Source organism: Zonotrichia leucophrys, chromosome 4A (genome assembly GCF_028769735.1).
Source record: "Zonotrichia leucophrys gambelii isolate GWCS_2022_RI chromosome 4A, RI_Zleu_2.0, whole genome shotgun sequence".
Classification (NCBI taxonomy): Eukaryota; Metazoa; Chordata; class Aves; order Passeriformes; family Passerellidae; genus Zonotrichia; species Zonotrichia leucophrys.
The window spans coordinates 383,460-398,474 of NC_088174.1; the positions used below are offsets into that span (position 1 = coordinate 383,460).

General features: G+C 58.4%; 1 protein-coding gene across 3 annotated transcripts in view; it reads left to right on the forward strand.

Moving 5' to 3' along the window:
* Positions 1-6,621: 6,621 nt before the first annotated feature.
* Positions 6,622-15,015, forward strand: part of MID2 (midline 2) — a 64,395-nt gene continuing 56,001 nt past the window's right edge. The window contains exon 1 of one of the 3 annotated variants that reach the window (XM_064712924.1): positions 6,622-6,703. The gene's annotated coding sequence lies outside the window, so the exon portion shown is untranslated. The other 2 variants (XM_064712925.1, XM_064712926.1) reach the window with 2 other exon arrangements.

A 15,015-nucleotide genomic window follows, 5' to 3' on the forward strand; every position in this document is an offset into this window, starting at 1 on the left:
ACAGCTGGACACAGTGAGGCAAGCTCCACTCTCCAGGCTGCCCAAAAGCTCTTGGCCTCTCTCCTGGCTGGAGAGGAGCCAGCTCCCTTCCCGGGGCTGTGTCCAGCTCTCTCCCTGGGTTTCTGCTGTTCCTAAGGTTGGCTGCCTCCCGGGAGGCCTGCCTGCTCCTGTTGCCCAGATAAAATCTGGGCTGCACTCTTGCCCTCCCCACAGGGCGCCTTGCAGCCGCTCTGCTGTGCCCCTGCACAGAGACTGTGGGCAGCCAGCCACGCTCATGCCTAGACCTCGAGCCTCTGTTCCACAGCCTGACTCAGTAACTGCCCTCAATGTGCCTTCTGCTCCCTCCTCTGCCTCAGTAACAAAGGCAGTGCTGTTTAGGACCATGAGATATTTACTGCGGGTGGGCAGCGGGCTCAGGACAGCCTCATGGGCCCCACGCGTAGGGATGGGCACCTGCTCAGCCAAAACAGGGATCCTGCTCTGGCAAACCTCAGCCCTTGTCTTTCCAGTTCCCTGCCCAGCACGTGCTCCTATCCAGAGGTGCTACTGTGAACCCCAAGGCAGGATCTGCTGTCATTTGTCCCTCCTTAAAATCCCTCAAGCTCAGCATTCATTTTTTTCTCTCTACTTCCAGCTGATGAGGTGTGAACAGGGAGGAGGAATCACTTGCTGGGTGCTGCAGGCAATGGGGTAGGGGAATATATAAGCTGGGAGAGCACATCTTTCCTTTTTTGAAAGTCTTTGATGTCCTTTGAGTGCAGATGATGACTGCTGAGGAAATTTTGAGTGCTCTGAATTGAGCATATTTATTTTTTCTGGTTATAAGCCTGACCTAGGTCTTACTAAGTGCATATTTACTTTGTTTAATTGCTAAGATAGCCTAATGCTGGGGTGAAAAAACCATAGTAGTGGAATACCTGTTACCTGTCAGTGTGTGAGGCTCAAAGAAAGTGGGAAGTTCATGCAAACATGGAAGGGCTGCCCCGAGTGTGTGTGAGCCATGAGCTGGGAAGGGGGAATGCTCCTTGCAGCATGGTGAGTCAGGGCAGCCCTGGTGATGCCGGGAGCTGGCTGGGGCTGAGGAAGGCTGGTTTGGCTGCTGAGAGCTGGCTTCTCTTTTGCACAGCACAGGGGTTACCTGAAGCATTCCCCAAGCCAGCATGGTCACTGTGGGAGCCTCGTGACAGCAGCCTGAGCTATCCTTGGCTAGGACCTGGTGAATGCAGGCGTGGTGTAACCTCCCTTTCCCTTTGTGCTGTCACAGGGATATGTGTGTACAAAGGGACATTCTCAAATGCAGCTTTGGAAATATGTCAGAGGAAGGAGAAATTCTCATAAGAACGCATTAGAAATCTCTGGGCTTTGAGAGCCAGTATTGCCCTTGGATGCTCGATTGAGCAGGTCCAACAGCTGAAATGAAGTTCCTGGGGAACACTCCAGCAGGGCTGCCCTGCTCCTTGCAGTGCATGTCCCACTGAGTGCAGTGCTGTGCTCTGCAGTGCGTGCCCTTGGGAGTAACTCCTGTACTTCATTCTTGTTTTATTTCCTACTCAATTGATTGTTTGGGGGGTCAAAATCGTGTCCTTGGGTATGGAGGCCAGTAAGCCATCTGGGAAAAGCTTACCCCCCTCCCCTGGAGGCACAACCCTTAAGCAACAACCTCTTGGTCATGGCAAAGAAAAGAAGTTTCCTCCAGAATGCATTGTTGTCATATGTTGATTCCATGTATCCCATTGGCCTTTCCCCTTAGTTCTGCTCCTGTGCCCTCATCTCGTTCATTCTGATGTCCTGCTCCAGCCCTCGCTATCCCTGTATAAACCCCTGCTCTCTGTGCCTGAGTGGGTTCTTGGGGCCTGGAGCCCTCTGCAGTAAGAGCTCAATAAAGACCCTGTGTGGAGCCCCAGAGCAGGGCTCCATCCCTCCCTGCTGCCTGTGGAGCCCCAGAGCAGGGCTCCATCCCTTCCTGCTGCATCGCTCGTTGCTGTGACAGCAAGATGTGCCTGTGTGCCCAGGATGTCCTTTAAAGCCATTTCTCTGGGAAGGTCGGGCCACTCAGCCACCTGTGCCCACCACAGCCCTTGGGTGCAAGGCTGGACAGGCTTGGGCCCTTTCCACCCATGGACTGGTGCAGGTGCAGCTCAGGCCAGCACAGCTGGCTTTGTGCATGGCATGTTGTGCGGAATGCAGAATTACAGGGGTGTGACACTGACCCCTGAGCTCTGCAAACATCATGCAGGTTTTTCCCACAATGTGTGACAGCGGGGGCCCAAAGCCCAAGGATGCCAGGGAGAAGTACAGGCAGGGTGTCATCCCTCTGCATGCCTGACCTGACTTGGGAGCCTTTTCCTTGGCACAACAGGTCTTTGTGAGCAAATCTGCTGCTGAGCTCCAGCATGGGAGAGTGCAAATGGCATTGGCAGTACAGAGATGTACAGGAGATGGCTGGAAACCTGGCTGGATAGTTCTCACCTATCAAAGCCTGCCTCCCTTCCTTCTTGAGGGTCCTGGGGGAGGGAGGCAGAGCAGGGGATTGCTCACAAATAGAGTGACACAAAAATCCTGTGACCCTTCTGGAAGAGCTGGACTGGATTGGGGAGCATCCAGGGTTGGTTTGAATGCAGAAAAGGGATGGACTTGGGAAAACAGACTTTCCTCTTCAGAAATCAACCTCAGAGCCTGTGAAACAGCTCATCTGGCTGCCGGGGCTTTGGCAGGTCTGTCAGACCACGGGGCCTTCACAAAGGTCTTAACACTGCCACTGAGCCCTTGCGTGAGGATGAGGCATCGCTGTCATCCAGCAGAGTAAATTCCGGGGCGGGTGAGCACTGCACCTCCCTCGCCATGGGAGAGGTGGAGCTGGTGGCAGGCTCTGAAATTCCAGGCCTCAACATGAGGTGGTGCACAGCATCCACTCCTATCCCTGCTCTGCCGCTCCCTGCGCAGCAGGATGCCTTTGGGGAAAGCTGGGGATAAAGGAGGTGCTAATGAGAACTGGAGAAATGAAATCATGAAAATGTATAAAAGAATCGAGAAGAAATTCTTCTGGGGGAATTCATCCATCCAGCCCTGCTCATCTCCACACTGCCTGCCTGCTCTTCAGAGGGAGTGGGAAGACGGATGCAGAACTTAAAAGGATTTTTTTCTTCTGTGCTTTCCACTGGAAGAACAAATTTTCAAGGGGAAATCCTGCTTTATAACCGCGTGTTATTTATTCAGTCGGCATCCCAGGCACATGGCACAACTCAAGTGTTTCCATTCCTGTCTGTGCAATGAGGATTTGAGTGCAGACCAGCCTTGGGCGGGAAAATCACAATTCCCTGACTCCAAGCAACACACTCACAGCGTGTGATGCAGAAACTGAGGTGGTCCCTATTCAAAATGCACAGGTCCTAGAAGGGCTGCTGAGCACTTGCCACTCTGACAACGACACTCCTTTGTGGGCAGATGATCCCCCCACCCTGGACTACTACATTGGTGTGAGGAGGTCTACCCTCCTGCTGCCCTGCAGCTCATTAAAGTGCCATTTGAACCCTACCCCTTCTGTGTTTTGAGTACATGCACAGACACGACACCACAGTAATTGTAAATATTTGCCCAAGGTCACCTCTGCCTATTAATGCAGGATCCCAGCTAATCCAGCACCCATCAGGCCTCGAGGGAGGCTGGCATCTGCAGTGATCCATGAGGAAAACTGTCTGAAGGACTTGAATATACTGTGTCTCTGAGCTATGATCTGTGTGTCCCAGCCCACTGTGGGCCTTGGCATTGGGTCTGTTGGGCAGCTGGAGCCGCAGCTGAGCACACCCAGCACAGCCCTCGGCTGCAGCAGCCACATCCTGCAGGGCAGAGCAACCTCAGGGCTGGTCTGCACTGGGGCAGCCCCACGAGCTGGTTCCCAGTGTGCACAGGAGACTCTGAGCCTGATCCCTGCTGGGACACCCCTGCAGCTCTCCCTGGCCCTGCTCATGTTGCAGTGCGGCTGGCACTGGAGCTGGGAGCCAGAGGGACGTGGCACACCATGGAGCTGGCCAGGCCACCACTGCACAGTGCCACCATCCGGGCTTTGTGGCTTTGTGTCCCTGGCTGCTGTGGGAAGAAGGCTGAGGCTCTCAGAGATCAGGGCTGAGCTGCCACTGGTGTCTGCACTCCAGCGAGTGCTGGGCACTCAGGCTGTCACCCAGAGTCCCTTGGTGGTGGGACTTTGTTGTGACCTCCAGCCATCTGCTCATTGTCACCGGTCTCAGTTCCCTGCAGCCTAATGGGCCATGTCTGGGGGCTGCATTTCTCTGCTCTTGCCCAGCCACGAGCTCCAGCTCTGCTCAGAGCCTGAACCCACCCCTGGCTACCTGCTGTGGTCTACAGGTGGCTCTGAATTTGGAAAAGTGTCTTTAATTTCCTGCCTGTCCAAGGGCCAGAGGATGGGGCTCTGCTCAGACTGTTCACTCACCTCACATTGCTCTGCACAGGCACATAGACAAAGGCCGGTCACAGGACAGCTCTAGGTTCTGTGATTTGGCCACAGCTGCCTGGGCTGTGCTTTCACTGCTAGAAAATCAGAGATGGGGCTTAATGCAAACAACATGGTGCATATGAACTCCCCTGTTTTCAGACCCTGCTGGAAGCAAGCATTTGTGATCTCTCTGCACAGTGAAGCAGGTGAGAACCGGGCCAGCCATGGTGGAGCAGGCAGCCTCGGCTGCTCAGCAGCCTTGCACGTGTCCTGTCTCACTGGAGAGCCGCAGCAGGACAGCTGCCGTGTGCCCGGTGTGCCCTGCACCAGCACGGGGTGTGTGTGTGTGGGTGTGTGTCTGTGTGTGTGTCTGTCTCTGTGTGTGTGTATGTGTCTGTCTGTGTGTGTGTGTGTGTGCGTGTGTGTGTGTGGGTGTGTGGGTGTGTGTCTGTGTGTGTGTCTGTGTGTGTGTGTGTGTGTGTGTGTGTCTGTGTGTGTGTCTGTGTGTGTCTGTGTGTGTGTCTCTGTCTGTGTCTGTGTGTGTGTGTGTATGTCTGTGTGTCTGTCTGTCTGTGCAGTGACGGTGGCACTCAGGGTTCTGTGTGTGTCTGTCTATCTGTGTGCAGTGACGGTGGCGCTCAGGGCTGTCTGTCTGTGTGTCGGTCTGTCTGTCTGTCTGTGTGCAGTGACGGTGGCACTCAGGGCTGTGTGTGTGTGTCTGTCTGTCTGTCTGTGTGCAGTGATGGTGGCGCTCAGGGCTGTGTGTCTGTCTGTCTGTCTGTGTGCAGTGATGGTGTCACTCAGGGCTGTGTGTGTCTGTCTGTCTGTCTGTGTGCAGTGATGGTGGCGCTCAGGGCTGTCTGTCTGTCTGTCTGTCTGTGTGCAGTGACGGTGGCGCTCAGGGCTGTCTGTCTGTCTGTCTGTCTGTCTGTCTGTCTGTGTGCAGTGACGGTGGCACTCAGGGCTGTGTGTGTGTGTCTGTCTGTCTGTCTGTGTGCAGTGATGGTGGCACTCAGGGCTGTCTGTCTGTCTGTCTGTGTGCAGTGATGGTGGCACTCAGGGCTGTCTGTCTGTGTGTGTGCAGTGATGGTGGCACTCAGGGCTGTCTGTCTGTGTGTCTGTCTGTCTGTGTGTGTGCAGTGATGGTGGCACTCAGGGCTGTCTGTCTGTCTGTCTGTGTGTCTGTCTGTCTGTCTGTCTGTCTGTGTGCAGTGACAGTGGCACTCAGGGCACACAGCAGCCCCTGCAGCTCCCGGCTCTCTCCCGGCGCCTCCCCCAGCACCTGCCCGGCCTCACCTTCAGATGCACCAGGAGCCTGGATGTATTTTTCCTCAGGTTTATTTTTAAAAGACGGCTCATTTTACACTCTGGGCAGCCTTCAAATATAAATAACCTGTGCCACATGTCTCCATATTACGAAGGAATAAATTATAGTTCTGGGTTCCCCCTCCCATGTTTCCCTTTGATGTTAGTGCTGTGCATACATATATATGTGCAATTCGCAGGTAACAATCCACCCAGAGCTGGTTTGCTGTATGGAGAACACTGGGCGGGACGTCCCTTTGTGATGCTGAACCAGGTGGTGAAAACCCCATTTAATTCATTTCTCACTTTGAAAATAATAAGTGTGTTGAATGCTATCAAGGTAGCAAGTCTCACCATAAACACATGGACATACAGTGCCCTCCATCGCTTGGGAACTCACAGCTCCCCTCATCTCACAGGGACACACACTGCCCCCCACCCCACAGAAGCACACGGTGTCCCCCATCCCACGGGAACACGCTCTGTCCCCTGCCCCAAGCGAGCACACAGTGCCCCCAATCCCTTGGAGCACACAGTGTCCCCAGGCCACAGAACACGCACTGCCACGACCTCAGAGCAGCGCGCAGTGTCCCCAGAAGGGTACCCAGTGTCCCCAGAGGGGCATACCATGTCCCCAGAGGGGTGCCCAGTGTCCCCAGAGGTGCACACAATGTCCCCAGAGGGGCACGCAGTGTCCCCAGAGGGGTGCCCAGTGTCCCCAGAGGGGCACACCATGTCCCCCTGCCCCGCGGTGCCGCCCAGGCCCGGGCGCGCTCCCGGCGCCGCTGCCGCGGCCTCACCTGCGGCGGGGCGGGGCCAAAGGGAGGGGCGGGGCCGCGCGCTCTCCCTGGCCCCGCCCCGCCCGCCCCGCGCGCGCCGCCGCCGCCGCCGTGTCCCCGCGCCTCCAAGATGCCCGGGCAGCGGCAGGGAGGCTCCCGCGGGCCGCCGGTACGTACCGGCGGCACCGGGGCGGGCGGGCGCACCGGGGCGGGCCGGGGGGGCTCCCGCGGGCCGCCGGTAGCTACCGGCATCGGGGCGGGAGGCGGCACCGAGTCGGGGAGGGGATGCCGCGACCCGCTGGTAGGTACCGGGGCGGGAGGAAGCACCGAACCCGGTCGTCGGGGCCCCGGCGCGGCCCTTCCCGCGGGTTTGCAGCAAGTGCCGGGGCGGGGGACTGCCGCCCCTCCCGGGAGCCGTTGCCGGCTCCCCCCGCTCCCGATCGCCTCTCCCCGTTGCCGAGTGCGTCTGCCGGCCGGCTCCGTCACCTTCCGCCGCTTAGCGGGGAGACCCGGCTGGCCTGTCCTCGCTCGGGGCTCCCCGCGGCCTTCCCGTTCCGCCGGTTCGCCGAGGGCCGTCCTGCTGGGGAGCGGCGGTGCGTTACCGGCGGGGAGGGTACGAACCGGCCGGCTCCCGGCTCCCCGCCCGCGGCTTTCGGGATCCCGCGCGCAGCGCGTCGCGCCCCCGCCGTTCCGCCTCAGCCCGGGTCTCACGGCGGGGACTGGCGTGTCCCCTCTCACTGCCCAGCCCCGCGCCAGCTCCCAGCGGTTTGTGGTGCTGGGTTGTCGCCGCCGCCGCAGAGCCGGTGCGGGGCCCGTGCTGCCCTGATCCTGCTGGGTCCCCCACGCCCCTTCTCCCAGCGGGGCTGGAATCTGGTGAACTCCGGGGCCACGGAAGTTAATCGGTAGCGGGCTCCGTGACCGGAGCTTCGGAAGCCGCAGAGGAGAGACACGGCCGCGTGTGGGAGGTCTGCCGGCGCTGCCCTCCGGGCACCGGGGGTCGGGAGACGTGTCCGGGGTGCTGCCCGCGCTTTGGGGTGCCACTGCCGGGCGGGCAGCGGAGTGTGTTTGCTTGCGCCGGGGTTCTGTGCAGCTGCTGGAAAACGTGCCCGAGTGTCACCTCGCTCTCGCGCTTTATTTTCCTGTTTTGCCTCAAAAACATCCCAGCCGCAGGTTTATTGCCCCTGTGTGCGCAGCTGGCGGGGGCTGGAGCACAGCTGGCGAGGGCTGGAGCGCGGTGAAGGGCCGTTCTGTTCTGCCCAGCGGTCTGCGGAGTTTCCGGCGAGGGCAGATGGCTCTGCTTGCTCCGTCATTCCCTCAAGTCCGGACACGCCGGCGTTAATGGCTCCTGCCCTTCCTGGCTGCCGCCCAGGTCTCCCCAGCCAGCCCGGAGGTTTCGGCTCGGCTTTTGTTGTCGGAAGGCGGCTTCGAGGAGACCGGCTCTGCCGGAGGAGCTGCCGCAGCCGGGTGGGAGCTGGCAGCGGTGCCTGCGGAGCGCAGGGCACTGCTGGCTCCCGGGTGGCAGGGGGGCATCATCGGGCAGTGTCTGGCCAACCTGGGAGGTGCCACCGGCCTGTCGGCCTGCCAGGGGGGCGCTGAGTGTGGGCTCGAGCTGCTCCCAGAGCCTTCTGCAGCGCCCTTCCCTCCTGCACCCCGGCGGCAGCGGGCAGTGCCCCTCGGGCTGCGCTGGAGGGGCTGTGCAGAGCTGCCTCCGCTCCCCCGGCTGGCATGGGCTACGTGCTGAGGCGGTCTGTGCCGCATTTCACCGTCAAAGAGCAGACTCGAGGCTTGGCTGGTGCCCCTGACCGAGGGGTAGTAAAACTGGCCCCAGCACGGAGGGAGGGAAGGAGGGAGGCTGGCCCACGCAGCAGTGCTGGAATACCCTCGCACCGAGGGGCTGCTCCCTGAGGGTGCTCCTGGGAACAGACAGTAAGTGCCATAGCAATACAAGGAGGAAGGATGAATTGATGCCACCGACAGCAGCAGCTGTCTGGGTTCAGGCAGGTGGCTGCAGAGCCCTGGATGTGCTGGCTGCTGCGATCCGAGCTGGGTCTGTGCCCTGTGCAGCCTCCCATGGCGGCTGGGAGGCCGTGCCTGTGCACAGCCCACGTCCTGCCTGGCTTGGAAGTGCTGCTTTGCAAAAGAGATGGAGCTGCAGTGGGTGATAAATGCCTGCCTTGCAAAGCATGCACCGGGTGAGCTGTGCTGGCCTCCAAGGTCCAGGCACGGCTCAGGGGTGTGTGTCAGTGTGTGTGCCAGTTTGTGAGCAGAGTGGGATTGGCCCTGGGACCATGTGAGATGGATAAATGACTTCGTTTTAAAGCCAGGATTGTCTCCTGCTCCATCCCTTCCATGGATGGATAGGTGTTTCCAAACCCATGCTGCGACTCCCCTGGGCTTTCTGTGAGCTTCTGAACTGTCACTTGGGGCTTCTGTACTGGGGAGGGGCACCTTAAGCCTTTTAGCTCCTGGGTCAGCCCCTGGCTTTAGGGGGTTGGTGCATCCCGAAGGCTGGTCACTGGAGAGACCAAGGCTGTTCCATCAGAGATGCTGGAACCAGAACTGTCTCTGCAGGCTGCACAGCTGGTTCATTAAAGGAAGCTGATGAGCAGTGTGATTATTTTGTTCCTCTGTCAGGAGCTGCCGCTGCCAATTGCAAATCCACCTTAGCCTGCTGGGAGCCCCTCTGAGCCTGGTGCTCCCCACATTGGGGTGAGAGGGTCTGTGGCTGCTCCCCTGAGCTCCCTTCTGGAGGGGGACAAAGCCTTGGGGAGGCTGGAGCCTGTGTTGCTGCTTTCCCTTGTTTTTGGTGTTGTTTGCCTGGAAAGCGAGTGTGTGTTGCAGCCTAATGAGGCAGCCCCTCTGAGCAGCGAGCACCCTCGTGGGGATGCTGCTGACCAGTCTCGGGCTGCTGCCTCCAACGCCACCGCTCACTGCTGTGGAGCCTGGCTCCCAGAAATGCCAGGGCAGGGAGGTCACCAGCAGGAGAATGCTGTGTCTGTGTGGCTCTGAAAGGCGCCTTGTGCTGTGCGAGGGCGGGGGGCTGCAGTGGCGTGCAGGGAACATCGCACCCCTGGCATCCTGGGCGCCTGCATGTGCTCCTACACAGCGCTGGAAACCCTGGGTTGGACCTTGTGCCAGCGGCCCTGGACGTGCCTCTCATCCTTGGGTGCAGGGAGGGGCACGGTGCTGAGCCCGGAGCTTGTGGCTGTGTCATCCTTGGGAGAATGCAGGGCAGAGCAAGGCGTGCTGCAGCCCTGGCCTTTGGGGTGCCACTGGTGGGGCCCTGCCAGTGCTGGCAGGATGTGGGGGCTTCATCTTCTGCCCTTTGCTGTCTTTGTCCCAGCCCCTGGCGCAGGGAGCATGGCCAGTGGCAGAGCTGCCCTTTCTGTGCCTCTGGATGCACTGCACTTCCTCAGGAAACAGCCACTGTGCCTGCTGGCAGTCCAGCACTCTGCATTGCTCTGGCCCCCTGCCCTGTGACCAGGATGGGGACACCCTTGCCCTTGTTTTCTGGGGCTGCCAGCTCACTTCCATGGGGAAGGCAGCCCCCAGCCCCCAGTAATGCCTTTTAACACAGCAAGGACAGGAGTGGGTTGCTGGCCCCCAGGCCTGCTCCAGTGACAGAAATCTGGGATGCTGGTGGGGGGGTCAGGCTGGACCACTTTTTATCTTCTTTTCTTGCAGTCTCAGCTCTGTCGTGCCGATCAGCCTCCGTGCAGCTCACTGATCCCCCTGCCACTGTGGGCTTGGCTTCCTCCCCCAGCAAACAAACCTGGAGTGCCCTGGGTGCCAGGAGGGCAGGGGACATTTCTCTGCTGGGGAGTTCCCTGTGTTTCAGCGCTGCTGTCATCCCTGTCACGGAATCATAGAGTAGGCTAAGTTGGAAGGGACCCATCAGGATCAGTAAGTCCAATTCCTGGCCCTGCACAGACACCCCAAGAATCTCATCATCTGCCTGGAAGTGCTGTCCAAGTGCTTTATGAGCTCTGACAGCCTTGGGGTCATCACAGCTTCCCTGGGGGGGGACTGTCCCAGTTTCCAATCACCTGCTGGGTGAAAAAACATTTCCTGATGTCCAGCCTAAATATCATGTCCCTGTCCTCCTTTCCCTCCCCCTGAATGATGTCCCTTTCTCCTATGCCTGTTTGCTCACGGGGGATGTGGGCTGTCCCAAATGCCCCCGGTGCTGCACCAGTGACTGCTCCAGAGCCCAGCACTGGGGAGGGGACACTGCCCCACTGCAGTGCCATCAGGCCCCCATTGCCCAGCTGTGTGGGAAAGCCTGATGTGTTCTGTGTCTGCTCCCACCTCAGCCAGGGCTGCCTTGCCAAGGTCCAGGAGCGTTTTGGGTTGTGCTGAATCTGGGGAGTCCCTTAAAGTGGAAAAGGCTTGTGGTGATTCTGATGGAAACTGTTTATTATTGAAGGGGAGGCTGCCTGTGAGGGGCTGCTGCTGCTGCAGGAGCCCAACGCTACCGCCAGGTCTTCCCGACTGGGTGGTGGCATCTGGTTTGCTTCCTTTTGGGCATTTCCCGTGGGATTTCCGCCCTTGGACAGGAAAAGGGTGGAGGTGGGATCTGGCTGGAATGGAATCTCAGCCAGAGCAGCCTGTGAATGAATGGGGACGCTGCTGCCACTGTGTGGGTTAAACAAGTTCTGAGTTTTTTACTCTCAGTAGAGTGAAGGGAAATGGGGGAGAGGGAGAGGAGGGGAGAGTTGTGGGAGTTTTTTGTTTGTTTGGAGGAGTTGGAGTTTTTTATTTTTTCTGGGATTTTTTTACAGATGTTGCAGTTGGATGCTGCAAGCTCTCAGGTCTCAAAACCGTATTTTATAGATCTCACTATCCGGCAACTGCTAGAGAAGGAAAACCCACACCCACAGGCTTGTGAAAAGCCAATGTGAGAAATAAGTGGAAACTTGCTGCATCACTGAGACTCTGAGGGCAGATCCAAGGGACTCGTGCTGCATCCATGCAGGAACACACACAGCTGGTCTGTGTGCCAGCTGTGTCAGGGATCCCCCAGCTTCACACACTTTCCGTGGGATTCCAAATGAAAGGGCTCCTTGCCTTTGCAGAATGTCATTATTGTGTTTATAACTGAGATTTGTGTCTCAGAGAGAAATGAATTGCTCAGTCTATTTCTCGCTTTGCAGATGCAGGAAATCGACTACTACACAAACCCAATCTTGAATTGGTTGACTGAAGGGGGAAAATTGCATTCAGGCAGGAGGCAGAGGCTTGGCTGGAGTGGGGTTCTGTGGGGGCACAGGGGAGGTGACAATGTGCCAGCTGTCACAGGTGGAGCCTGCAGCATCCTCTGACACCACAGCAGCAATTGAGGAATAAATTAGCTTCCTTTTTCAAAGAGACACAGAGCAGCTTAAATGCATTTTGTGGATCCTCAGAGAACCCCACAAACCTGGTTGTGTAACAGGACTGAATGCAGCGAGGCAGGGAAGGGTGGTCTCAAGGATGGTCAATAACCCAGAGCAGGGGTGGGCTGGGGCAGTAGCACTGGCCTTTGAGCTCAGGGGTGGAGCTGTGAGCAGCTGCTCTCCTTCACTGTCCCCTGGGCCTCCTCACGGGAGCAATGGGCAGGGGTTTTGAACTGCATGGTGACCTGGCTCGACATTGCCCTAAGGAGGCTGGGGTTTGGACTGGGTGCTGTGCTGGCTCAGGCTGTCCCTGCACTGTCGTGACCCTGCTGTGCTGGCTCTGCTGGCTGGGGTGCTGCTCAGTGCTCCAGCACCTGCATCAGGCACCACAGGCCTGCCACACTGAATATATATCTATACACATAACACTATCAATTTTTTAAGGTGGAATTTTTTAAAACTCTTTTGCTCCTGTCAGTATTTTCCCAAGCCTCTGGCCACCATTGTGGTCAGTCCTGGAGTGACCCTGCAGAGTGCTGTGCTCCCTCCAGCGCTGCAGGAATTTGTGTCCACTTGTCATTCCTGCAGCAGGTGTGTGCTTTGCCTATGGAGCAGCAGTGGTTTCCCATGGGGAATCAGGAGTGTCAGGTGCTTTTGGAGGCACTTTGGTGGGTCAAACCCCCAGGGAGGCTCTGGAATCGTCTGTGATCATGACAGATGCAAAATTTGGAGCGTTTTAGGCTCCTTTCAGATCATTAAAGAACTTAGCAGTGTGTGAGAGCAGGTATTGTCTGTGCCCTGCCTCTTGTCACCAGCCAGAAGCCTCTGCCTCCCTCGGGCAGCCCACAGGAAGGGAGCAGGGATGGCAGGAGGAAATTACCTTTGCAGTTACCTGCTTCATGTCCTGAATTGCAGCTGAGCAGAGCTGAAAGCAACGGCAGGCAGATCCAGAGCTCCTGCATGCTGCCAAAATTACCTTGGCTGCCCCTCAGAGCAGGGAAGAGAGCTTTGGAGAGATGCAGTGTGGTGGAGGCACGCTGGCTGGGAACAGGGGTGATGGAGGCACCAGCATGGTCCAAGTTCTCCACCCAGCTGGGTGGGGATGGTGGACGTGTTTAGTGTGCTCCGGGATGCAGCCTGTGCTGGGTTTGGGCTGTTCCCTGTCCATTGCCACAGGCTGATCCATGGCGGGATGGAGTGAGCTGCGTGGTTCTCCCCTCGCTCTGGGAGCTCCGTGCCTGCCTTCAGCAGTTAGTCCCCGTGCTGGCATGAGCCATGGAATCCATGTCCTGCAGGGGCACGGCTGTGCTGGTGCCCTTGGCTCAGGAAGCCGCTCCTGGGTGGCTGGGGGAGTGAGCCTGGGGCTGGTCCCAGACGATGCGGTGGTATTGCTGGTGGAGCATCCTTTGGTGTGCTTCATAACGTGTGAATGACAGCACTGTGGGTGTCGGTGACATTCAGAGCAGACCATGGGACATGGGGACAGCCAATGGCTCTGCCATACCTGTCCGTTCTGTGTGCTGGAGCCTCCTCCTCCTCCTCTCTAGAGATCCAGCCCCTTGACCGGGGATATTGCAGCGGGAAGCTGAGCCAAGGGGAATTGGTGCTTTTTTGTTTATAAATGTATTTTATTTTGAGATGATGGGCAAAAGTGCTCCTGTGCAGCAGTGGAGAGGCCTCCCCAAAGAGATGCTAATGACTTTGAGTCACCTCAGGGCGTGGGAGCATTTTGTCTTGAAAGGCTTTAAATGACCTGTGTAATGCGCTGGAAAAGTGTCCAGGGAGCGCTGGGTCGCTCTGTCATTCCGCAGCACCAGGAGGGGGACTGGGAAATGTGGCTGGTCTGTCAGCACTCCCAAGGGACTGGGGTAGGAAAAAGAATTAAAAGTTGCTGTAGTTTGAAAACAAGCCCTAGTTGGGCCTTGGCTGTGATGGAGAGGAGGTGACTATGAGGAGCAGACCTGGCTGGCTGCGGAGGGAGCCGTGGGGCCGTGGGTCCCTTCCCGCAGCGATGGGAGCTCGCTGTCCCTGCGCTTTGGGCAGCGCTGGCATCGCTGGCTGTGCCCTGCTGGGAGCTCCATCTGCAGAGGGTCCTCCTCTGCTGGGACCCTCCGGGCATGGCCCCGCTTGAGCAGGGCTGGCTCCGGGAGAAACGTGTCTGCGAGACCCGTGCTCGTGTGCCTGGGATGGTGAAGCCCCTTTAGAAAGAGGCAGCTTTCCTCCTTTTAGATCATTAATCTCTTTTAGGTGGCCCGGGAGCACAGTTATGCCAGTCTGAGTGCCTCTTCCTGAGCACTGCAGGGTGGGAGGGGGGTGCAGAGGGAAGAATGAGGGTGGAAGTCCAAAATATCTGCTACCTGCTTTGTTTCTGCACTGGGCATTAGCACTAATTATCCCCCCATTGTGTCCAGTTCCTGCAGGAAGTGCTGTTTATCCTTTCAGCCTCCCAGGAATGCAGCCCGAGGAGCTGCGCGGATATATTTAACCTTGCGCAGAGCAGCACAATGGCCCCTGGATTGCCCGGCCCCGCGGTGTCTCTGGGAAGTGCAGCCGATCTCGCTGTGGGCCGGGGAGGCTGGAGGGGTCGGGACAGCGGCCAGGCCCCGGGCAGGCTGCACAGCCTCCGTGCGGTGGGGCCGGGAGCTGCCCGGGGGTCGGAGCTGCTGCTTTTGCTGCTGCACCGAGCAGCAAAATGGGACTGAGCCGGTGGCATGGGCAGCGTGTGTCCCACGGGCTGGGCTGGCGTGGTGCCGGGGTTACGGGTGCTCCTCGGAGCTCCATCAGCACGCTCGGCAGCCCCGGGCCAGCAGGGACGTGACACAGCCTTGGTTCAGACAGCAGCTCCCGTCCCCTCTGGAGCCCTTCTGGCTCCCCTGGCCCCATCCAGTTTTCTCCCTTCCCAGCAGGAGTCAGGTGGTGCAGAGGGGCAATGCCCAGAGCAGGTGGGGGTACCATGGTGGGATGCCCCTCTTGAGCTCTGTGCCTTTGCTGGGCTGAGACTGTGCTGCGCAGGGGGAGCCCCCGTTCTTTGGTTGAGGATCTGTTGTTATTCTACCCCCCAGAAAACATCCCTGCAGCAGAGCTTTGCCTTTTGCGCAGCACGAGG